Source organism: Chiloscyllium punctatum, chromosome 4, assembly GCF_047496795.1.
Source record: "Chiloscyllium punctatum isolate Juve2018m chromosome 4, sChiPun1.3, whole genome shotgun sequence".
Taxonomy (NCBI): Eukaryota; Metazoa; Chordata; class Chondrichthyes; order Orectolobiformes; family Hemiscylliidae; genus Chiloscyllium; species Chiloscyllium punctatum.
Genome location: NC_092742.1, coordinates 127,338,936 through 127,364,332, shown reverse-complemented (window position 1 = coordinate 127,364,332; position 25,397 = coordinate 127,338,936).

Here is a 25,397-nt window from a genome sequence, read left to right as displayed (position 1 = left end):
TATCTTGGTACAGTCCATATCACAGTAGAGGTGCTGATGGACATATTAGAATGCATAAAGTCAGATAAATCTCTTGGTCCTGACCAGATATTTCGAAGACCACTGCAGGTGGCGAGAGAAGACAGTTCAGGGGCCAAGGACCCAGAAGACTGTGTGGTAACAAATGTGCCCTTATTCAATAAGGGTTGAAAAGAAAAGCCTGGGAAAGATAGACCAGTAAGCTTCATATCTGTTTTCACTAAACCGTTTGAGAAGGTTCTGAGATATTAGGTATGCATGCATTTGGAAAAACAGAGTTTGAGTTGGAGCAGTCAACATTGCTTTGTGCGTTACAGATCGTGCCTTAGAATTTTTGTTAGAGTTTTTGAGGAAGTGACCAGGAAGGTTGACAAGGCAGGGTGGTGGACATAGTCTATATGGATTTAAGTAAGGCCTTTGATAAGGTTCCACATGGTAGGTTGATCTGGAAGGTTAGATTACATGGACTCCAATGTAAACTGGCAAATTGGTGACACAATTGTCTTGACGTTATGAAGCAAATGGCTATGGTGGAGGTATGCTTGTCGGACTGGAGGCCTGCGACTAGTGGAGTGCCTCAGTGTTCGGTCCTGGGCCCATTGCTGTTCGTTGTCTTATACCAATGATTTGGACCAGAGTGCACAACGCAAGGTTAGTAAGTTTGCACATGACTCGAAATTAGGAGGCATCATTTACAATGAGAAACATTATCAGAAATTGCAGCAGTACCTTGGTCAGCTGAGGATGTGGGCTCAGAAATAGCAATTTGAGTTTAATACAGATAAGTGTGACGTCTTACATTTTGGAAAGTCAAATCCAGGTAGGAGTTTAATGATGAATGAGCGGGCCTTAAGGAGTGTAGTGGAACAAAAGGACGTTGGAGATCAATTGCACGGATGTCTGAAATTTGAGTCACAGATACACAGGACAGTGAAAAAGGCTGTTGGCACACTGGCCTTCATCAGGACATTGAGTATCGATGTTGGGACGATATATTGCAGTTGTACAGGATGTTGGTTCGGTTGCAGTTGGAGTATTGTGTTCAGTTTTGTTCATCTTGCTCTAGAAAGGATATTATTGAACGAGAAAGAGTGTAGAACAAATTTCCAAAGATGTTTCCTGGGCTAAAGGCTCTCAGTTATAGGCAGAGGTTGGACAGGTTAGAACTTATTTCTTTTCAGCGTAGGATACGGAGGGGATTCTTATTGAAGTGTAACTCTTATAAAATTATGAGAGGCGTGCATGGGGTGAATACTTCAATTTTTTTCCCAAGGTTGATGAATCGAGGAGTAGAGGACATCCATTAATGTTTGGAAAGGAAAAAAAAATATATAAAAAGGAACCTGAGGGGCAACGTTTTTACACAGAGTGTGGTATGCATACAGACTGAGCTGTCAGTGGAAGTGATTGAGGTGGGTACAATAACAACATTGAAAAGGCATTTGGACAAATACACAGATAGGTAAGGATTAGAGGGATACAGAACAAGGGCAGGGGAATGGGGTGAGTCTGGATGGACATTCTGGTTGCCATGGTCCAGTCATACTGGGAGTCTCGTGCAATATGTCTGCAAATGAGTGTATTTTGGAGTGGAAACAGAGTGGGGGAGACTGAGAAAAAATGTCATTGAAGGATATGTTCACAGGTTTCAGAATGCTGAAATGGAGACATTTCGATAGTATCATGCAACACGGGTCAGTACTTTGAAGAATGATGAGTGAAAGGGATATTGCTGTGAGTTCAGACAATGGAGACTTTTGGATGAGCATTTGTTCTGCAGCTTTGTAACTAGGAGTGAGGGCAGCAGAGTCTTCACCTCGCTGGGCTGAATCTAACAAAAAACTGTCTCAGTGACATTTTCATTAATTGTGACAGAGGGATTGTCTGCACGAGGCTGAACTACTTTCCTGGTGCTATCTTACCAAACTCATCTCATTAACTACCCACCCCACTCCATTGTGTCCCTCTCATACAATGCCAGCTCGATTCTCCCACCCATCATGACTGGAGGTACTCAAAATCGCCCGGATGCTCCTGGATATTCCATGACCCCTGACACTGGGGCCATCTTTAAAAGGCCAAGGGGCACATGGTTGAGCTTTCTCAGTTTGCAGCTGCCCTGCACAGTTTACCCTGAGCATGGCAGATAAGGGGAAATTACATCACGTTTTTCGACAGGGGCACGGAGGTCCTGGTGGATGGGCTAGTACAAAAGGGGACCATTCTCTTCCCAGAGGGATCACACCACCAGACCCACCGAGCCTGGTCTGAGCTCACCACCCAGCTCAGTGCAGTATCTGCGGTCTGAGTAAATGTCCAGCAAAACAGGACAAGCTTCAATAACCTTCCCCGCTCTGTTAGGATAAGGGTCACCATATTCTCTCTGCTCCCTCAGACTCACTCTATGTTTGGTATAGCACCTGTTCCCGAACAAGTCTCATGCTCTCCCACTCTCACTACTGCATACAGCACCATCCCTCTCTTTCTCTCTGCATCTCTAATGCCCCCCACAGAGTTATAGAATATTCTGGAGAATGCCAATTATGGAATTTTCCAGATCATGTTCCAAGTTTCAGTAAAGTGGCTGTGCCCCAGTGTGTGACATGTAAGAGTATGGAGTAGATGTGTACGTTTTTCAAATCACACACAATTGAAATCCATCATGAGGCCATTCAGTACTTCAAACATGCTCCAACATTCAATACGTTTGGAGTTGAAATTATGGTTTTCTCAGCTCCACCTTACAGGAACTTTCAGTCATTTGACCCGCAGGCTCCTGTTACCGAGCAGACGATTCTCAGAAACTTTTTACCCCATGTTTCTTCTTGCATGTGTTCCGAAGGCATTTCCCATGGGGACAGACTCTCCTAACAATATATTTCATCTGCTTTCTAAATTCATACAACAGTCAGCATGCTTTCCGCAGACCAATCAAAAACATGCACTTATTTTACGGTTATCGATATCCAATCACAATTAGTCATTCTGATTATTTCACTTGTCTCACCTTATTGTATTCAGCCATAGAAAGCTTCCAAACACTTGTCTCAATGTAAAACACAATTTCAAGCAGAGAACGTTTTTATCCTCAACCGTTATCATGACCGTTATCTCAAATATACCTTTTTCCTTGTCATGAATGTTTCTCTTGACCTTTGTCTGGGACTGATTCTGTGTGTAACAGTTAAACAGTCTCCCACTCAGTTGGCTGGATGGTTGGTTTGTGATGCAGAGGGAGGCCACCAGCGCAGGTTCAATTCCCCACACTGACTGAGGTTACCATGAAGGGGATGCTCTCTCAACCTCACCCCATCACCCAAGGTGTGGTGACATTCAGCGTAAACCACCATGAGTGGTCTATCTAGTGAGAGCTCTTTGGGACTCTATTCTATCAATGTTAGCATTTTAATTTTTTTAAAATTTTTTGACTGAAAATTAGATTTTTATTATTATATTAAAACAATAACAAAACAACTCAAATAACTGAACGATATTTCACCCATGTGCATGTACATACAAAATAAGTTAAAGTCTATAAACGGACAGAAGAAAAACAAAAATAAACAATAAATAATAAATAAATAATACAGGTCAGAATAAGAAAGCGATAGCTCTTGTTCTTCAAGAGCATTAACTGATACACATTCATATGTTCACAATTCTTCATATTAGATTCATTAGACAATGTCTTCATTGCTTTATAAAAGCCATTTTTAGAGTGGCAGATAAGCCTAATCGTGGTAATCCAAAAAAGATTGCTATATCTTATATAAATCTCTGCTTTCTGGTGCACCATGCAGGTGAAAACGTCCAAAGGGATATTCTCCATGATGAGCTTACGACGAGCCAACAGACCCAGGGGGTGGGGGGGGGGGGGTGGTGGGGGGGAGGCGGGGGTGTTTCAGACATCAGACACCACACAATAATTTTCCTAGCACAGGAAGTGTTGGGGAGATACTAAACGAGTATTTTGCATCAGTATTTACTGTGGAAAAGGATAAGGAAGATATCACATGTAGGGAAATAGATGGTGAGATGGTGACACCTTGCAAAATGTCCATATTACAGAGGAGGAAGTGCTGGGTGTCTTAAAACTGTTAAAGGTGGATAAATCCCCAGGACCTGATTAGGTGTACCATAGAACTCTGTGGGAAGCTAGAGAAGTGTTTGATGGTCCTCTTGCTGAGATAGTTGTAATATGGATAGTCATTGGTGAGGTGCCAGAAGACTGGAGGTGGCTAACGTGGTACCACTGCTTAAGAAGTGTGGTAAGGACAAGCCAGGGAACTATAGACCAATGAGCCTGACGTTGGTGGTGGGCAAGTTTTTAGAGGGAATCCTGAAGGGTAGGATGTGCATGTATTTGGAAAGGCAAGGACTGATTAGGGATAGCCAACATGCCTTTGTGCGTGGGCAATCATGTCTCACAAATTTGATTGAGTTTTTTGAGGAAGTATCAAAGAGGATTGATGAGGGCAGAGGGATAGATGTGATCCATATGGACTTCAGTAAGGTGTTTGACAAGGTTCCCCTTGGGAGACTCATTAGCAAGGTTAGCTCTCATGGAATACAGGGAGAACTAGCCATTTGGATACAGAACTGGGTCAAAGGTAGAAGACAGAGGGTGATGGTGGACGGTTGTTGTTTTTTTAGACTGGAGGCCTCTGACCAGTGGAGTGCCACAAGGATTGGTACTGGATTCACTACTTTTTGTCATTGACATAAATGACTTGGATGCGAGCATATGAGATACAGTTAGTAAGTTTGCAGATGACACCAAAATTGGTGGTACAGTGAACAACGAAGAGGTCACCTCAGATTACAACAGGATCTTGACAAGATGGGCCAATGGGCTGAGAAGTGGCAGGTGGAGTTTAATTCAGATAAATGCGAGGTGCTGCATTTTGGGAAAGCAAATCATAGCAGGACTTATACACTTAATGGTAAGGTCCCAGGGAGTTTTGCTGAACAAAGAGACCTTGGAGTGCAGGTTCATAGCTCCTTGAAAGTGGAGTCACAAGTAGACACGATAGTGAAGAAGGCGTTTGGTATGCTTTCCTTTATTGGTCAGAGTATTGAGTACAGGAGTTGGGAGGTAATGTTGCAGCTGTACAGGATATTGGTTAGGCCAGTGTTGGAATATTGCGTGCAATTCTGTTCTCCTTCATATTGGAAAAATGTTGAGAAACTTGAAAGGGTTCAGAAAAGATTTATAAGGATTGGAGGATTTGACCTTTCGAGAGAGGCTCAATAGGATGAGGCTATTTTCGTGGAGCTTCGGATGCTGAGGGATGACATTATAGAGGTTTTCAAAAGAATAAGGGGCATGGATAGAGTATATAGGAAAGTCTTTTCCCTGGGGTCAGGGAGGCCAGACGTGGAGGGCATAATTTTAAGGTGAGAGGAGTAAGATATAAAAGAGACCTACAGGATAACTATTTCACATAGAGGGTGGTACGTGTATGTAATGAGCTTCTGGATTAGTGGTGCTGGAATAATTTATTCCTGATGAAGGGCTTTTGCCCGAAACGTCGATATCGAACGACTTGGATGCTGCCTGAACTGCTGTGCTCTTCCAGCACCACTAATCCAGAATCTGGTTTCCAGCATCTGCAGTCATTGTTTTTACCTATGTAATGAGCTGCCAGGTGAAGTGGGGGAGGCTGGTACAAGTGCAACATTTAAGAGGCATTTGGATGAGTATATTGAATAGGAAGGGTTTGGAGGGTTATGGGCCAGGTGCTGGCAGGTGGGACTAGATTGTATTGGGATGTGTGGTCGGCATGGACGGGTTGGACCGAAGGGTCTGTTTCCATGCTGTACACCTCTATCAGTCTATGACTTATATTAATCTGTTTTTTGGTGCACCATACTGGTGAGAAAGTCCAAAGGGATATTCTCCATGATGAGCTTACAAAGACCCAACACATCCTGGGAGTTTCAGACATCCAACACAACAGAATATTATTTCCTAGCACAGAAAGTAAGGATACATTTTTTTCCCATGTGCATCTGCGTAAGATACTCTGGGCAGGCGCAGGAAAAGAGAAACTATCTCCAATTCAGTCCCCAAGACCCACTCTACTACACCGAACACAGTGATCCAATATATCCAAAGCCTGCAGCAGGACCACATACAATTAGGAAGAGTGTCTGTAGTCATTCTGCATTTAGGACATGCTGAAGATAATCCCACATTGAATTTTGAGAGAAAATCTGATGTTAGATCGACCCTATGAAGAATTTGCAACTGCATGGAAAAGGTCCTATTACAGATCAAAATCCTTCGAGCATTTTCACAAATATCCTCCCATGTCTCTAAAGAGATCTAAACCCCCCAACTCTCTCGCACGGACGTCACGAAGCTGCACAGTCTTTTCTGAGGGGACACTCTCCAACAAATGATAAAGGGTACTTACGGTAAGACTGTTTGTTTTAACTTTTGCAACAAATATATCGACCTGGACCCAATATACCGGCTACTACAGCGGACAGCTCGAACTGACAACCGGAAGCGGCAGAGACAGGCCACTATAAATGCCGGAGGAAACATCACAGAAGCGCTTCACAGGAGGCTCCCAAGCACTGAAGATGTCACCTAGACAGGGGACGAAACGGTTGCAAGACAAATTCCCAGCTCGGCGAACAGTTGTATCATTTTATCTAAGAACAACAGACTAATAAGTGTTCACTTTGTCTCAGAGGGCTGAAGGTCTAGCCGTATTGACGCCGAGGCCTCTGCGGCCCAGGCACGAACATAGGATGATAAAAAAAGCTTAATTGACAGCTTTTAATCGGGGAACTCTACACCCCACAATCTGTGGGGTAGCTGCAATTTTGTTAGTTTGATAAGGAATCGCTTATGGTGACAAATAAAAGACCTAAACCAGCCATTAAGTATCCTAAATATCTGTCTGGGAAACATCAAAGAAAACATTCACAAGGGGTATCGGAAATGAGGAAAGACATTCATTTTAATAACAGCTATCTGACCTAGCCAGGATATTTGAAATGGCTCCCATCTTTGAAGGTCTTGTTTAATTTTGTCAAACAAATGGACACAGTTCACGTTAAATAAATGATCAAAGACAGATGTAATGAATATACTGAAATAGGGAAACCACCCCAGTGACCATTTAAAAGGAAACCAGGATTTGCCCTCAGTATCAGGTATTTCCCTAAGACCTCCCATAGGCATGGCCTCCAACTGTGTGAAATTAATCTCATCGCCCAGAAAGGCAACAAGCGAATTAATGCATTGCATCACATGACCTACCGAAATTACGGGATTTGACAAAAAACATAAGACCCTCATCTGCATACAATGTAATCTTACATAACTTCTATCCCACCTCTGGGGCAGATATCTTGGCCCCCCCCTACGGATGGCCTCCTCCAGTGGCTCAATCCCCAACGTAAACAACCATGGTGAAAGGTGTCAACCTTGGCGGCTGCCTGGAGAAATATTAATATTACTGGTTGGGAACACCATTAGTGAGAACCACAGCCAGAGGATCACGGTAAAGGATCCTCACCCACTTGATAAAAACTTTGCGTATACCAAACCATTCTAATGTACAGAAGAGATAAGGCCACTCAACCCAATCAAGTGCCTTCTCTCATCTAAAGAGATCAGTAATCACTGGATAGATTGTTGTTGACACTATTGGATCATATTGAGTAAATTCTTAACATTGGAGGAAGGTCTGCGGCCCTTTATAAAGCATGTTTGGTCCTCTTTGGCAACGGAAGGCAGCAAAGTTTCCAGCCGAAATGCACGGGTCTCAGACAGGATTTTTGAAACCAACATTTAAAAGTGAGATTGGCGTGTAAGAAGCACAATCCTCCAGGGTCTTCCTTTCTTCATCATCATAGTGATATGAGCCTCTCTTAAGGATGGAGGGATGGGTTCGTGACTGTATGAGTGACGGAACATATTAAACATCAGTCCTGACAATAGGTTTATAAATTATCTATAAACTTCACGAGGAAATCTGTCAGGAACGTGCACCTTTGTATTCTGAAGCTGCTTCACACCCTCCTGCACTGCCCATGGTGCATTAAGGCACACCACTTATTCAGGGTTACTCCTGAAAAATGTAAAGTGAATCAATTTTAATCCATCTGTCCTCATAATGCTCAGTCTGAAATAATTCGGAGAAAAATCTTGGACAGGAGACACTAATCCTTTTGGAATTGAAGGTAAATATCCCAATATTTTCCCTAATTGAGGTAATGGCTTAGAGGTGCGCTCGTTTTCCTGGCAAGATAGAATAAATACCTGCCTGACTTATCATCATGTTCAAACAGCCTTTGTTTTGCAAAAGTATGTTCCTTCTTGGCTGTCTATCTGAGCGTGGAATTCACCGTAGACCGAAGCGTTGTGATCCTCTGCAGCTTAGCCACTGAGGGACAATCACAGTATGCACTCTCGGCTGCCCTCAGCTGTGCCTCAAACCAGCGTTCCTGCTTCCCCTTCTGCTGCATCCTAATGGATAATTATTCCCTTGGCATAAGCCTTTTCCCATAGTATGTATGGGTTACTGGTTGAATCTGAATTAATAGCTAAGAAAGATCTGAATTCGTGACAGAAATACTCAATGAACTAACTAGAATTAACAATAAAGGGATCCATTCGCCAGTGTCTCGAATCTGTTATATTTCCCTAAATCTTTCTCAATAAGTATGGTCAGAAATGGTAATAAGTATGGTCAGAAATGGGAATTGTGCAGGATGCCTCCGAATCTAAGATTGTTGCAGGGATGGGGAAGACATCAAACCTGGTGTGGCATTTCTGTGGGTTAAAGAAGATATTAAAAGCCCTACTTGTGAGGGAGATGTGCCTCCAGACATTCACCAGCTCTAGTTCTGCACACAAATCCACCAATTGGCTACATTATAACGAGGGTCTTGAGGGGCCTTCGGACATTCTGTCCACCGTGGGTTCCATAAGACAGTTGAAATCTCCTTCTACGATAATGTGCCATGATGCAAGATAACTGAATTTGGAAAATGCATCTCCCAGGATTTTAAGAGGGCGCGCCAGGGTGGGGGTGGGGGGTCGCAATTACTATTCAAAATATTGGATTATTTACCATAGTTCAAGGCTTGGGGGATTATGATTCTTCTGTGAGTATCAAATACGATCTAGTAATTTAAACAAAAGATGGTTCTTATCTAGTACGGCTTCTCCCTACTCCTAGTATTTTAAGACGAAAATAAAAACACTTTCAAACCCGCCCTGCTATAACGTCATATGTTCCTTGTCATCGAGGTGCATCTTTTGCAATAGGACAAAATCCACCCTCTCTTTTTTAAGACTAGAAAGTAAGTTTTCCTCTTGACTGGGCAATGGCGTCCCTTAATGTTCCAGGTGCAGCATTTAAGCATATCATTTTCCAGAACACACTGTAGCAACATTTGAACTCGAGATTGGAAGAACTCGAATTACTGAATAAACTCGAATAAACAAAGTCTTATAGAGCTTAAAAACCACACAGTCTAAAAGTGTTACAACTGACAAGCTCTCAAAACTTTACAAAACTAAACATATAAAAAAAAACAAAAAACTAAAAAAATCAATAGGGGAATTTAAAATTTCCACAAAGTTTTTGCTTTCTCTGCAGAGTCAGACGAGTTCATGGATCCATTAAATGCAATAAGGAGAATCGTTGTGTACCAGAGGGAATACTGATTCCCAAGTTCCCTTACTCTTCTCTTGATAGGTGTTAGACTTGGAAGCAGGTGAGCACTTTGGTGATAGCGATCACAATTCTGTTATGTTTACTTTAGTGATATCAAGGGATAGGTGTATACCACTGGGCAAGAGTTACAGCTGGGGAAAGGCAATGACGATGCGATTAGGCACGATTTAGGAAGCATAGGAGGGAGAAGGACACTGAAGGGGATAGGCACATAAGAAATGTGGAGCTTATTCAAGGAAAACTACCGTGTGTCCAAGATAGGCATGTACCTGTCAGGCAGGGAGGAAGCTGTAGAGCGCGGGAGCCATAGTTTGCAAAGTAAATGGAATCTCTGGTCAAGAGGAAGAAGAAGCTTTATTTTAGGATGAGATGTGAAGGCTCAGTTAGGGGGCTTGAGGGTTATAAGGTAGCCAGGAAAGACCTAAACGGAGAGCTTATAAGAGCCAGTAGAAGACATGAGAAGTTGTTGGCGGATAGAATCAGGATAAACCCTAAGGCTTTCTATAGGTATTTAAGGAATAAAAGAATGACCAGAGTAAGATTAGGGCCAATCAAGGATAGTAGTGGGAAGTTGTGTGTGGATTCAGAGGGGATAGGGAAGCACTAAATGAATATTTTTCAACAATATTCACTCTAGAAAATGACAATGTTGTCAAGGAGATTGCTGAGATACAGGCTATTCGACTAGTTGGGATTGAGGTTCACAAGGAGGAGGTATTAGAAATCCTGCAGAGTGTGAAAGTCCGTAAGTCCCCTGGGCCGGATGAGATTTATCCTAGGATCCTCTGGGAAGCCAGGGAGGAGATTGCCGAACCTTTGGCATTCATCTTCAAATCGTCATTGTCTACTGGACTAGTGCCAAAAGACTGGAGGATAGCAAATGTGGTTCCCTGTTTAAGAAGGGGAGTAGAGACAACCTGGTAATTATAGACCAGTGAGCCTTACTTTAGTTGTTGGTAAAGTGTTGGTAAAGATTGTAATATATAGGATTTATAATTATCAAGGAAAGAACAATTTGCTTAGGGATAGTCAGCACGGTTTCGTGAAGAGTAGGTTGTGCCTCACGAACCTTATTGAGTTGTTTGAGAAGGTGACCAAACAAGGTAGATGAGAGTAAACCGGTTAATGTGGTGTGTATGGATTTCAGCAAAGCGTTCGATAAGGATCCCCATAGGAGGCTATTGTACAAAATGCGAAGAAATGGGATTATGGGAGATATAGCAGTTCGGATCAGTAATTGGCTTGCTGAATGAAGGCAGAGTGTCGTGGTTGATGAGAAATGTTCATCCTGGAGTCAAGTTAGAAGTGGGTCGGTGTTGGGTCCACTGCTGTTCGTCATTTTCATAAATGACCTGGATGTGTGTAGAAGGGTGGGTGAGTAAATTTGCAGATGACACTAAAGTCGGTGGAGTTGTGGATAGTGAGTAAGGATGTTATAAGTTACAGAGAGACATAGATAAGCTGCAGAGCTGGGCTGAGAGGTGGCAAATGGAGTTTAATGCGGACAAGTGTGAGGTGATTTACTTTGGTCAGAGTAACCGTAATGCAAAGTACTGGGCTAATGGTAAGACTCTTGGTAGTGTAGATGAGCAGAGAGATCTCAGTGTCCAGGCACACAGATGCTTGAAAGTTGCCACTCAGGTTGACAGGGTTGTTAAGAAGGCATACTGTGTTTTAACTTTTATTAATAGAGGGATCAAGTTCAGGAACCATGAAGCTATGCTATAGCTGTACAAAACTCTAGTGCGGCTGCACTTGGAGTATTGTGTACAGTTCTGGTCACCGCATTATAAGAAGGATGTGGAAGCTTTGGAAAGGGTGCCGAGGTGATTTACTAGGATGTTGCCTGGTATGGAGGGAAGGTTTTACGAGGAAAGGCTAAGGGACTTGAGGCTGTTTTCATTAGAGAGCAGAAGGTTGGGAGGTGACTTTATAGAGACATATAAGATAATCAGAGGGTTAGATAGGGTGAGCCTTTGCCTAAGAATGGTGACGGCGAAGATGAGGGGGAATAGCTTTAAATTGAGGGGTGATAGATATGGGACAGATGTCAGAGGTAGTTTCTTTACTCAGAGAGTAGTAAGGGTATGGAATGCTTTGCCTGCAACGGTAGTAGATTCGCCAACTTTAAGTACATTTAAGTCGTCATTGGACAAGCATATGGACGTACATGGAATAGTGTCGGTTCGATGGGTTTCAGATTGGTATGACAGGTCGGCGCAACATCAAGGGCTGAAGGGCCTGTACTGCGATGTAATGTTCTATGTTCTGTATCATCAAAGTATTTTTTTCTGAATCACCGCCACTGAAACGTTCCGAAAGGACATAATCCTGGAGCCTGTGAATTAAAGACATTGGATCTTTCCCCTGAGTTCTGGAAGCTTCCATTCGTCTTTGTTTATCCCCATAACTATGTAACTGCACGCAGACAAGGCGAGAGCGCTGGTCAGAGCCTGACCTGTGCACCGTAACCCAATGAACTGTCTTAGTCTTCACCCGACCCTCTTCAGTTTCGAAGTGAAGGAATCACTGCAGCCAGTTCTCAAAAAATACTCACTGGCTGACCACCTGCTGTCTGGGCCAGCAGACCGACGATTCTTCATCCTGCCCCTGTTCTCAAGGTCATCATCATATTCAATTAAGATACGGACCTGTTTTTCAACGGTAACGATCCTCTCTTGTGAGGGATTTATCGCAGACTCTGTCATGCAGTTCAGCGCTTGACATCGTCCATTTTGTTTCCAAGGCTGTCAAGTTGCTGCTCATGTTTTTGGAGCGCGTCTGAGAGTGGTAGTGGTTCTAGCCACGGCTGAACTTTTCTTTAATCATGCCTTCAATCATTTCACAAAACTTGGTGAACTCAGTGACCTGGTGAGTAACTGGGTCCATGGAACGAGCAGAGTGTGTTGCAGCTACAGCCTCAGGTATGCTCGATGCTTCTGATGGCTGCACCACTTGTTGGGACTAATCCGGGATCAGTAAAGATTCTATTACTCTTTTAGGGTTGAATTTTAAGGAAGTTGCTGGGGTGTAGTGCATTAAGGAACCACTTTGCCCGTGCTGTGATGCAGAGACCAACAAAGCAAACCTTCCGGATCGCCGCCATCTTGGATTCCCCCTTAACATTTTATCAATATTATCATTTCGGTTTGCATTATATTCCTGGATGATCTGGAGCAGTGTGATTTTGTATCACTGTCTACATTTTCCCCTACACTGTAAATTGCTGCCCATTCCTCGATAATCCTTGACTCTGTTGTTACTTATGAACTCTGTCTGTGCCTCAAAAATATTGAATATCTCTTCCTCCAAAGCTCTGCGGGGAAGAGAGTTCCAAATACTCTCACCACTGAGAAAACAAAAGTTAACCTCAACTGTGTGTGAGATCATTTTTGCCTCCTTAGTTGACAAAAGGATATAATTAATTTGGAAGCAGTTTTGAGATGTTTCACTTCATGTATTCCAGGAATGAGGGTCTTATATTATGAAGGCTTTAACAGGTTACTCTTGGAATGAGAGGTGATCTTATTGAAACATACAAAACCTAGAGGAGAGTGATCAGATAGATACCCACTGGGTGTTTGTATCGTCCAAACTTCTTGTTGTTTTTTATAGAATTTCTACAGTGTGGAAGTAGGACATTCCTTCCATCAAGTCCACATTGACCCTCGGAACAGTATCCCCTCCGGACCTGCCCCCATACTCTATCCATGTAACCCTGCATTTCCCATCACTAACCTATCTAACCTACACATCACTGGGCACTATGGGCAATTTAGCATGGCTAATCCACTCTAAGCTGCACATCTTTGGACTGAGGGAGGAAACTGGAACACTGGTAGGAAACCCAAACAGACATGGGGCGAATGTTCAAAATTCAAATAGAGGGTTGCCAGAGGTTGAAATTGAACGCAGCTCCTTGGCGATGGGAGGTAGCAGTGCTAACCACAGATCCACTATGTGCATCGTTAGTTCTATTAGTTACTTGTGGCTGACTTAAGAAATCTGCCTGACTTGTTCCTGTCACTGAACCTCACCCAGTCTGAGAACTTTATCATCGGCAATATTACCAACCTAGTTACATTTAAAGTTTGTTGTAAGCAGTGGAAGAGTGGGACTAGAAAAGGAAAGAGTGACACCCTCCATCCTCAATCACACTGGAGTGAGAAAAAAATCACAAAGTGGGAATTCATTCCAGTGGGAATTCTCTTTCCCAGAATTTGGTCTGGCCAGATATTTATATTATACCGAGGCTGGCTTTGTCTATAGACAGGTGAATCAGGGAAAATGGTGCATGGAGAGCAAAGTGCAACTGGGACCACAATGAGATGAGCCACGACCTTATTTACTGGTGAAGTAGTGAAAAAGGGCCGAATGGCCCCCTCGTGTTCGTCAGCCCTGTATTCTAATATTCCATTCAGACCTTCGGACCTTCTACACAGGGGCAGATCGAGGCCACTCCGAATGTTAGGTGCAGTTGCGGAAATGTACGTGGAAAATGCAGGCTGGGCCAGAGAGTGCTCCCGCCACTCCCCCCACCCCCTACAATCCCTGCTTCCAGGCTTCCCCTCTCTGTAAGTTCTGCTCCAGATGAGGAGCATATTGCAGCCGCAGATTGGCTGGGAATACAACCCCATACCCTCCACGCAAGGTTAAAACAACAAATCCTCTGTCCTCCTTGAATGCAACATTTTATAACATGATTTCCATGAAAATAGCCCGTTACTTTCCAAAAGCATAGCATGTGAAATGAATAAATAGGCAACAGGAGTAGGTCAATCGGCTCCTCAAGCTAACTCTGCCATTTAAAAAGTACATGGCTGATCGACTCCAGGGCTCAACTCCACTTTCTTGCCGACTCCTTGTATCCGTCCACACCTCTCTGGATTGGGGAATTCCAGGCATTCACTACCTTCGGAGAGAAGACATCGGTTTGCATCTCAGATTGAAATCGATGTTCCTTATTCGGTATCTATATCCTCGAGTCCGACACTTTGCCGAGGAATGGAAACAACTTCTCAATATCTAATTTCTCAAGCTCCTTCCGTGTCTTGTATATTTCAGCAGTATCACTCATCATTCATTTAACGTTGTTACATTTTCCGGCATCTCCAGACGTACTTTGCATGATTTTACGGGCAAAATATAACTTCCCTTTCACAGACCCACACTGACTCTGCGTGAAGCTTTTCTAAATGTCCATGCTGGCCAGGTTTTCCAAACTATACTAGTCCCATCTGCTTTCCTTTGACCCATCTGCCTCTAAGTGTTTCCTAGTCATATATTTGTCCAAATGATGTTAAATGTTGCAGCTGTACACGCAATCTACCACTCTTCCTCTGGCAGGCCATTCCATACCCACTCTGTGTAGAAACGTTGTCCCTTCGTCCCTTTTAAATATTCCCTCTAACACCTCTCTATGCTTGAACCCCCGCAGCCCGTGGAAAAATCTTGTCTATTCACCCTGTCCATTCCTCTCATGATTTTATAAGCTTCTACAATGTCATCCCGCAATCTTCTACACTCTGTCAGATACTAACTTCAAGAACAAGCATTTAAAGATAAGCACTGCAAATTTGAAGTGATATTAAACATCTCAGGTAACCAATACTCAGCCCAATCTTCATACTGTTATTTGTTTTTCTCCATGTTACAATACTAAGGTGACATGAAACGCTTACTTGTGCCAATAAGAAGTTAAGCATCTGAATTCCTTTGTCTAAAGGGGATGATGATCACTACACTGAAAATGTATCTGTGGCCATATCTATATAATACCATATGGTCAACATTCACCCTCCTGGCCTCCCTGTGACTGTTTGTGGTTGTGTCTTCTTTATCTTGCAATCAATAGAGAGAACCCCTTTCCCCTATTTACACCTTAATTTAAACCCCTTTTACAGAATCTTCTCATTCACCGTGCTAAAAGCCCGTTGATCTTTTGGCACACCCTCTTTTCCCTGCCACCCATCCCCCACTTCTGGCAAGGGATTAAAAGACTATTTTGCAATGATATTCAGTTTTGAAGAAGTGTCACACTAGACTGGAAACTCTAACACTGTTTCTCTGTCTCTGCAGATGCTGACTGACCTGCTGAGTTTCACCAGAAATGAATAGGCACAGAAAAAAATTCAATTATGGATTGAAACTATGGATACTGGAAATGAGAGTACAAAAAATGCTGGAGATACTGTTAGCTTTATAGATGATTAACTGGACCTGAACGTTTAACTCTGTATTCACTCCAGAAGATGCTGCAACACACCTTTAGCAATTTCTTTATCAATTTCTGTTTTTGAACAATTTCCAATGACGTATGTCAAAGATGCCTAAACATCTTGTGCAACATGGAGCGCTGTACACTGGGAACTGAACAATAACGCATTGTGCAGAAGTTCGTTGACTCTGAAATTGCATCAGGTTGGCATCACTGACACTACAGAGCTCTGAATCATGGTCAGGGAGAAAAACAGAGGGAAACACGTTCACTTCAAATACAGAAGATGGCATTATGGAAAGGAGAAGATTCAGATTAGTACCTTAAATTGATTGAATTTATGCAATAAATTGGAGGCGTGGCACCAAGGATAGACTTCCAGCAGAGTGAGAATATGAAAATGGAAGCATTTCCGCATCAGAAACCAGAGTAGGTCACTGAGTACAGGGCTGGTGGGTGAATGGGTCTCGGTGTGAATGGGGAACAGTCAGTAGAATTGAATTGTAAATATTGCAGCTAAAACTGGGTTATCATCTGATGCTGTAGATCACAGCAACAGAAGAAGCAGAATTGTTTTCAATGACAATTTGTAACATTTTCCTGACGATACTTCATCAGTCTACCATTACCATCAAGCCGATCCATGGTTCAGTGACGAGTGTGGGTGAACATGCCACGATCGGAATCACGTGCACCTAAGCCTGATGATAGCCCATTAATGCGACCACACTTGACTGGTTACACTCCAAACAGCAGGAGTAACATCTGAAACAGAGGGAGAAATGATCCCAAGACTAACAAATCAGATCTCAGCTCTGTCGGCCTGTCAAATCCATGCATAAATGTCGATGGACCATTAAACAACTTACTGGAAGAGAGGACTCCACAAATATCCTCACCCTAAATAATGGAACAGCCCCGTGCGTCAGTGTAAAAGGTGCAGTATCTGCACCATCCTTACCCAGAAGTGTTGAGTAGATTATCCACCTCACCCTCACCATGATACCCACAGAATCACAGATGGCAGTCTTCAACCAATTCAATTCACTGCGCGTGACATGAAAAAACAGCTGGACACTGGAGATAAGGCCCTGGCACCATTCCTGCGATCGGACTGAAGACTTGTGCTGCACAACAAGCCGTGCCCCGGGAAAGCTGTTTCATTCCAGCTCCAACTCTGACATCTCCCTTGCAATGTGGAAAATTACTCAACTGTATCCAATCCGCTAAGAGTACGATTACTGCAATCTGACTCTTTACTAGTCCTTCAGTCCTATCACGACAGTTAAATTGGTGGGAGTTCTACTTGACAGAGATGCCAAGCAACACAGAAATAATCTGCTCAGTGTGGTTTCCGATAGGTCCCCATGTAGAGATGGTGCTGTTTTGGAAAAGTCACTGGATTACTAACCTAGACCAGGCTAATGCTCTGGCAGCTGGTGCAAATTAAAAACAATTAATAAAATATCAAGATCTAAAATCTGGTGTCAGTAATAGTGATCTTGTGTTCAATATCAGTTGTAAACTTCGATTTCCTTCCCCAATGTACTTTCAGGAAGTGAATCTCCCATGCTTTCCTGGTCTGGCCTAAAAGTGACTCCAGACACAGAGAGGTGTGCTAAACTCTTCAATGGTCTCTGAATCGGCCAAGCAAGACACTCAATTATATCAAACTGCACTGAAGTCTTAAAGGATAAACCCGTACCGAACACCAGGCCCCAGCCTCATTAGTAGAAAAGGGAATGGGAAACACAATCCTGTCGACCCTGCAGAGACCTCTTTCCTAACTGTTGAGAGCTTGTGACAATATTTGCAGAGCCTTCCCACACACTGCACTGAAACATGGTGACAGGAGTAGGTCATATAACACATTGAGCTTTCCCTGTGCTAGTTAATGGCCGAACATCTCCTCAGTGCAGTTTTCCCCATACAATAGTCATATCCCTTAATATATTTAAACTTTGTGATAGCTTGTCCATAATTTTGCTAAAAGCCACTTTCTCAAGTATGATTCCTATTTCATAAATCTCTGTTGACTTTGTCTATGCCCATTAATTTCAGTCCGATACTTTCTCTAAACTGTTTAGTTGCTAATTTCATTCTATCCCCCTTATCTCACCAGACTAAAGATCCCTAGTATTGCTAGGAAGTTTTTTTTTTGTTTTGTTTTATTCTGTGAAGGCATAACTGAAGTATTTGCTCCATAGTTCTGCTATTTCCCGGTCCTCAATTATCTGGTATCAAATTGTAGGAAAGCTGCACATTTCTTTCGCTTAATTTTGCCATTAACATATTTTCAGAAAATATCACAAGTTCTCTCTTATAAACTTTGTTAAGACATTCTTCAGAAACCTATCAATTCCTATTTTAAGATACTCAGTGATTGGCCTTCCACAGCCATACAATCGCAGAAGCAAAGACTGTACTATCAGAAATACAGCACTGTCTACATTAGTCCCACTTTCCGACACAATACTCGTAGCTGTGAATCTTAAGGCATTTCAAGTGCACATAATAGTTTTGAGGTTACTGTGACAACTCGCCTCTCAAGAAAAACATTTCAGACCCCAACACACTCTGGGTGAAAAGCAATCCTCAAATCCTCACTAAACCCCAAACCCTTAATTTTAAAAGTGTGGCCCTTTGACTAAAAGGAACAGCTGCTGTCCGTCCACACTGTCCATGCTCCTCGTAATCCTATCCATCAGAATCACGTCCCCCTCAGCCTCCTCTCCTCCAAACTAAACAACTCAAGCTTATCCAGCCTCTCTCCATAGCTGATATGCTCCATCCCAGGGAACATCCTTGTGGATCTCCTTTGGACCCCCTCCAGTGCAGTCACATCCTTCCTGTAATGTGATTCCCAGAACTACACACAGTATTCCATCATGGCATCACCAACGTTCCGCATAGCTCTTTTAATCTGTGCCTCAATGAATCAAGGTTATGTTTACAGTCCCCTATGCTTTCCCAAATTGTGTATTAACCTGTCCATCACATTCAGGGATGTGTGGAGAAGCATCCTCTGAGCTTACTAGTGTGCTGCCATTCATTGAGTCCTTCCCTGCCTGATTCCTTCTTCCAAAGTGTATCACCTCATATTTATCAGGGTTACATTCCATCTGCCATTGATCTTCCGAGCTGACCATTCTATCTGTATCTTCCTGTAATTTAAGGCCTTCCTCCTCACTGCCAACCAACCGGCCAATCTGTGTATCAAATACAAACTTACTAATCACACTCTCCACCCCTCGTCCATATTCACAGCGACATCATTTATGAGTACCACAAATATTAAAGTTGAAAATCACACAACATCAGGTTAGAGTGCAACAGGTTTATTCAGAGGCACTAGTTTTTGAAGCGCTCCTTCTTCATCAAGTGATTGTGCGCTTTGATGAAGAAGCAGAACTTTGAAAGGTAGTGCCGCCAAATAAACCTGGTGGACTATAATCTGGTGTTATGCGATTTTTAGCATTGTCCACCCAGTCCAAAACCAGCACCTCCGAATCACAAATAATAAGGGACACAGCACTGATCCCTGTCGTATACCATTGGACACTGGCCTCCAGTCACACAAGCAGTCAACCACCACCTCGTGTCTCCTACCACTAAACTTTATTTGGATGCAATTTGGCAAGTCACTAATGAGTCCTACCTGTTCCCTGGTCATTCTGTTCCGCTGGACACACTTGTATATTATCTGCGAATTCTCCCTAATCTTGCCCTGCCAGAAGGTTTCCATGCCCTGTGTTAGTTAGTCCCCCACGCGTGCAGAATTTCCTCCTTATTGCAGTCTTAAATGGTCTGTCCTTTATCCTGCCATTATTTCCCTTGATTGTGTATTAGGCAGCCGGAGAAACATCCTGTTAATTTCCAACTTGTCACATGTTTTGTGAATTTTATACATTTCACAGTGACCCATCCCTAATTCTTTGAAACTCTGGAGAACACAGGCCGAGTTTCCTCATCACGCAATCTCGCCAATTGAGGGATTAATCTGGGGAATGTCCATTGAACTTCCTCTGTGGTCAGTATATTCCTTCTCAGATTTGGTGACCAAAACTGTACTCAATATTCCAGGTACAGTACTCACCAACACGCTGTTAAACTGCTTCAACATGTCTTTACATCTATATTCTGACTCCCTTAAAGGAAGGCAATCCAAACTTTAATTTACCACTTGCATATATTCCTCCAAATACCCTTCACATTCATTGCATTTATGAACTCATTGTGTGAGTTCTTACAGAAAGCCTTCTGATAATCTAAAATATGCCAATTGTACTGGTTCCCCATTATCTATGCTGTAAGAATCAACTTCAAACAATTCCAAAGCTTGTCAAGTATGATTTCCCTTTCAGAAATGCAGACTGATTCTCTCCAATGTTGCTGTTAATTTCTAAATAACGAATATCACATTCTATATAATAGATTCCAACAGTTTCCCCACAAATGTCAAGTTAATTGGTCTGCTGTTCTCCACACTATCTCTTCTTCCCTTTGTAGATGCTTGGATCACTACCGTTCATCCATAGTGCTTGGTTCCAGACTATGCAGAATGCACTGGGTAATAGAACACAGTCATCGACAGTGCAACTAATACTTCTATTAGTGGTTTATTTCTGAAGATTTTGGTATTAAGTACGTCTGGTTTGTCAAGGTTAGCAATGCTCAATCCAGCTGCATGTTCAAGTCGAGCCTTGTTACTAATATAAATTGACTTTATGTCTTTCGATCCGCAAGTCCTATGTGATGACTTCGAATTTCTGGGTGATTTTCTGGATCTTCTTCCATGAAGACAGATGCAAAGTAACTGGTTATTTGCTTGGCCACTTCCCTGTTATCCATGCTAAGCTCGTCTCTCCTGATTGCAGATTTCCACATTTGACCATGCTTCTCTCTTTCCTTTGAAATATATATCATAGATTTATGTAGTCTTTGAGTTCCTGTTTTTTTTCATGCATGGTCGCTTTTTGATTTCCTTACCCGTTTCATGGCCCTGCTTTTCTGGATCGTAAATTTCTGAGAATTCTCAGGATTCCACAATGTCTGGAATTCTTCTGAAGTCACTTCCTGTGATTAGTATAATCTTTAATTTATTATGCTAATCATTGTTAACTCACTTTCTCACTCTTGGGTGTTTTACCTGAAATAAATAGACATATTTTTCAGACTTTGTAGTATTTCTGTAAATCTCCTGGTCCTGACCAGATATATTCAGGAACACTGCAGGAGGACAGGAAAGAAATAGCGGGGGCCTGGTTGGTACTTTTGTATCATCGGGAGCCAATGGGTGAGGTCTTGGTGGAATGGAGGGTAGTGAATGCTGTGCCGTTATTCAAGAAGGGCTACAAATAAAAACCGGGGAACTTTCGACCAGTAAACCTAAAATCTGTAGCAGGAAAGTTACTTGAGAAGATTCTGTGGGAGAAGATATGCATACATTTGGAAAGACAGGGCCTTGCGAATGGGGGATTATGGCTCACAAATTGTTAGACTGCTTTAATGAAGTGACCAGTAACTTTGGCAAGGGCATGGTTGTATATATAGTCTATATGGATTTCAGTAAGGCCTTCAATAAGATTCCACATGGTACGCTGCTCTCGAAGGTGAGATCACATGGAATTGAGGGGGTGCTGGCAAATTAGGTCCAAAATTGGATTGATGATAGGAAGAAGAGGGTAATCGTGAAAGGATGCTTGTCGGACTGGAGGCCTGTGATGAGTGGAATGCCTCAGGGTCGGTGCTGGGACTATATATTCATATATTACACATATCTATGATTTAGATGAGAATGTACAGGCATGATTTGTAAGTTTCAAGGTGACACTAAAATAGGTGGTATCGTGGACAGTGAGGAAGGTTATCAGAAATCTCAGAAATTACAGCAGTACCTTGATCAGGTGGGGAAGTGGGCCGAGAAATGACAAATTAAGGTTAATTCAGATAAGTGTAAGTTCTTGCATTTTAGAAAGTCAAATCAAGGCAGGAGTTTCATGGTGAATGGCAGAGTCTTAAGGAGTGCAGTGGAACAGAGTGACCTTGGAATTCAGGTGCACCGTTTTCTGTAAGTGGAGCCCCAGGTAGACAAGGCACTGAAAAAGGCTTTGACTCACTGGCCTTCATAAGTTAGAGCACTGAGTATCGAAATTAGGGAGTTATGTTGCAGTTCTACAAGATGTTGGCGAGTCCATACTTGAAGCGTCATGTTCAGTTTTGTTCACTTTGCTCGAGGAAGGATGTTATTAAGCTGGAAAGAGTGCAGAAGAAATTTACAAGGATGTTGCCAAGACTCAATGGTCTGAGTTATAGTGAGAGGTTGAACAAGCTAGGAGTTTTTACTTTAGAATGTATGAGGCTGAGGGGGATCTGATAGTAGTGTATAAGGTCATGGGAGGCATGGAGAGAGTCAAGGCACTCAGTCTTTTTTTTCCCCAGGGTTGGGCAATCACGGACTAGAGGGCATCAATTTAAGGTCAGAGGGGAAAGAGTAAATGGGAACCTGAGGGACAAATTCTTTTCCACACAGGGTGGTATGCATATTGGATGAGCTGCCAGCAGAAGTAGTTGAGGCATGTACATTCACAAAATTTAAAATGCATTTGGACAAATACAGAGGTAGGAAAGAATTAGAAGGATACACGGAAATGGCGGGGAAATGGGGTTAGTGTGAATGGATATTTTGTTCGGAATGGACCAGTTTGGGCTGAATGGCCTGTCTCCGTGCTGTAAGATTATATGGGTCTAACAACCATTGTTCTCCTACTGAATGTTATATTGTACTTTCCCAATTCACTGGAGCGAACTTGACCCTCTAACCTCTGGGCTTCCATGATGTTTGACCAGAATGTTCACACATTCCACATTGAATGCAGACACCGTGTAAAATACAACATATTAATGTCACTATTCCTCCAAGCTTCCGAGCAAGGTTAGTAATTAGTGCTTCCGACCACACAATAGACAATAGACAATAGGTGCAGGAGTAGGCCATTCTGCCCTTCGAGCCTGCACCACCATTCAATATGATCATGGCTGATCATCCTTAATCAGCATCACACAACACCAAATCCGAAATAACCTGCTCTCTAGTTTGGTTCACAACATACTCTTCAACCTACCTGATATATACTAAAGGAATTTATGTTTCACAACATTAGCAGTCACTTAGTTAACTCAGTTTCGATGCAACTTGACACCATCCATTATTACTGCAGGACCCACGAGTATTTGTTACTCATTCACTGGATGGGGGGCTTAGCTGGATAACCAGCATTTACTGGCCATGCCAGACGGCAGTTAAGAGTCAACAGCGTTGCCTTGGATCTGGAGTGAAATGCAGGCCAGACCAGATAAGAACAGCCGTTTCCTTCCCTAAAGGACATTAGTGAACCAGATGAGTTTTTCCAACAATCAGGAATGGATTCCTGATCATCATAAACCATCGATTCCAGATACTTATTGAATTCATATTCCACAATCTGCCATGGCAGGATTTGAAACCATGTCCCCAGAACATTACCTGGGTCTCTGGGTTAAGAGCCCAGCGATAATATCAGTATGTCATCGCTTCCCTTTGCATGTAGTTGCATATATAATTTCCACAGCATATGATGCAAAATATTTGCGCGACAGTTTTGGTTCAGATATATAACACAACAAGTAGTTTCTCCTTGCTATTTGTAAAATCCACCCAAACCCATTCTGTGGAATCTGAGGGACAGAGCCTGTGTCGTTATTAGTGATAGACTTGGATAAGACATTCGGGGAGGCTCACATCGATGCTGAGATGATCTGAAGACATGTCCAGCAATACAGGACAAGCATCAATATCCATTCCGCTCTGTCAGGATATGTATCACTGTATATTGTCACTCCTCCCTCACGCTCACTGTATGTCTCTTATAGCACCTACCCTCGACCAAGGCTCACACTCTAACTCCAATAAGGCTCAAGCACGACCACACTCACTGTTGAATTCAGCACCTTCCCTCCCCCACATTTTCTGCAACTGATGCAATAGCCCCGCACACTAATTGCACTACATGGATACAACACTATGGGCAGACTCCCTCCGGCCACCTCACAATGTCACACCTCACCTAGTCCAGCACGAACAGCAGGGCCATCCACTTCCACCCACACTCATTCCTTCCCTTTCTCCCATTCCAGGAGAAACAGCCTGGAATATGACAGAAAGGGCCAAGCCATGTGGTGGAGTGCCGGATATCCGTTCCCTCATACCCCTACCCTGATATGAGGGGTGGATCCTGGAGAGAGCCAGAGAGGACCAGGTGGCCTTGTGTGGAGACTCTTAAACATCCATGTCCCACCAACCTAATAAGGAGCAGTGTTTAGTAAAGAGCAATTCTCAATTCAAACCTACTGTCAGTTCCAACCTCATCTCTCTCACTCGCAGAAGAACAGATACCCCATTGCACAGAGATGCAGGTATTGAAATACACAGACGTATTGGTAAACACCTCAATATGCTAACATACACAATGCATACAAGGAGATAAGCATGCACACACGTAGACATAAACAGTCACACACAAATAGACACAAACACAGATAGAAACACACAGGCTGATACAAAGACAGACAGACATAGTCACACAAATACTGTTAAAGTGTCGGTAACATTCATGTAACAGAACAGCCAGGCACTGCACATTTCCACAGTTAAAAGAAGGAGCTCATTCACCACCTCAAGCTGGTTACACCCGGATATGTGGAAACAATTCAGCCCATCAAAATGACTGAACAAGAAGAGGGACAGCCCATTCAATCCTCCTGCCTGTTCCACAGGGAGAGGAGGTGTCTGGTCAGTACGTTAAGCTGTTAACCAGGAACAGGCAGAGTCCAGTAAGAGCCCTAAATTTGCTCTATTGAACCAGGAGGAGACCATTCACCCCTCGAGACACTTACACAGGGAATAGGAGGGTGTTTTTGATGCTCCAACCTGGAAAACGAATGGAGCAGAGACGGCACTCATCGACTGCTCACAATATTCCTCGTGGGTCTATTGCCTGTGGAATAATGATTCTTTAACATGTTTTGCTGGCAATGAGGAAGGAACCCAAATGTTTTGTGCCAAGCCTCAAGGAGGCATCTTCCATCTCCAAGAAGGCAGACCCATATTCTACGTGGGGGTCAGAAGCTGGTGTGGACAGTTAACTGTTTTAGAATGAAGGTATTGTGGCTCCTGTTGCGTTGGTTAATAACGTGAAGTTCTATGTATGATCACACACCAAATGCACTGTATTAATGTTGGAAGAGTTTAGTTAAAGACTGGTTTTGTCTCTCTCTCAATCGAAATGGAAAGTGGCGTGGAGTGAGAGGAACATTCTCAGAGTCTTTTAAGCTATCGAGAACAATGTAGACCAAGTTAAAAAAAACATGGAAATTATCACCGTATTCGTTCTGTTTGAAATATAATGAGTGACTGTCCA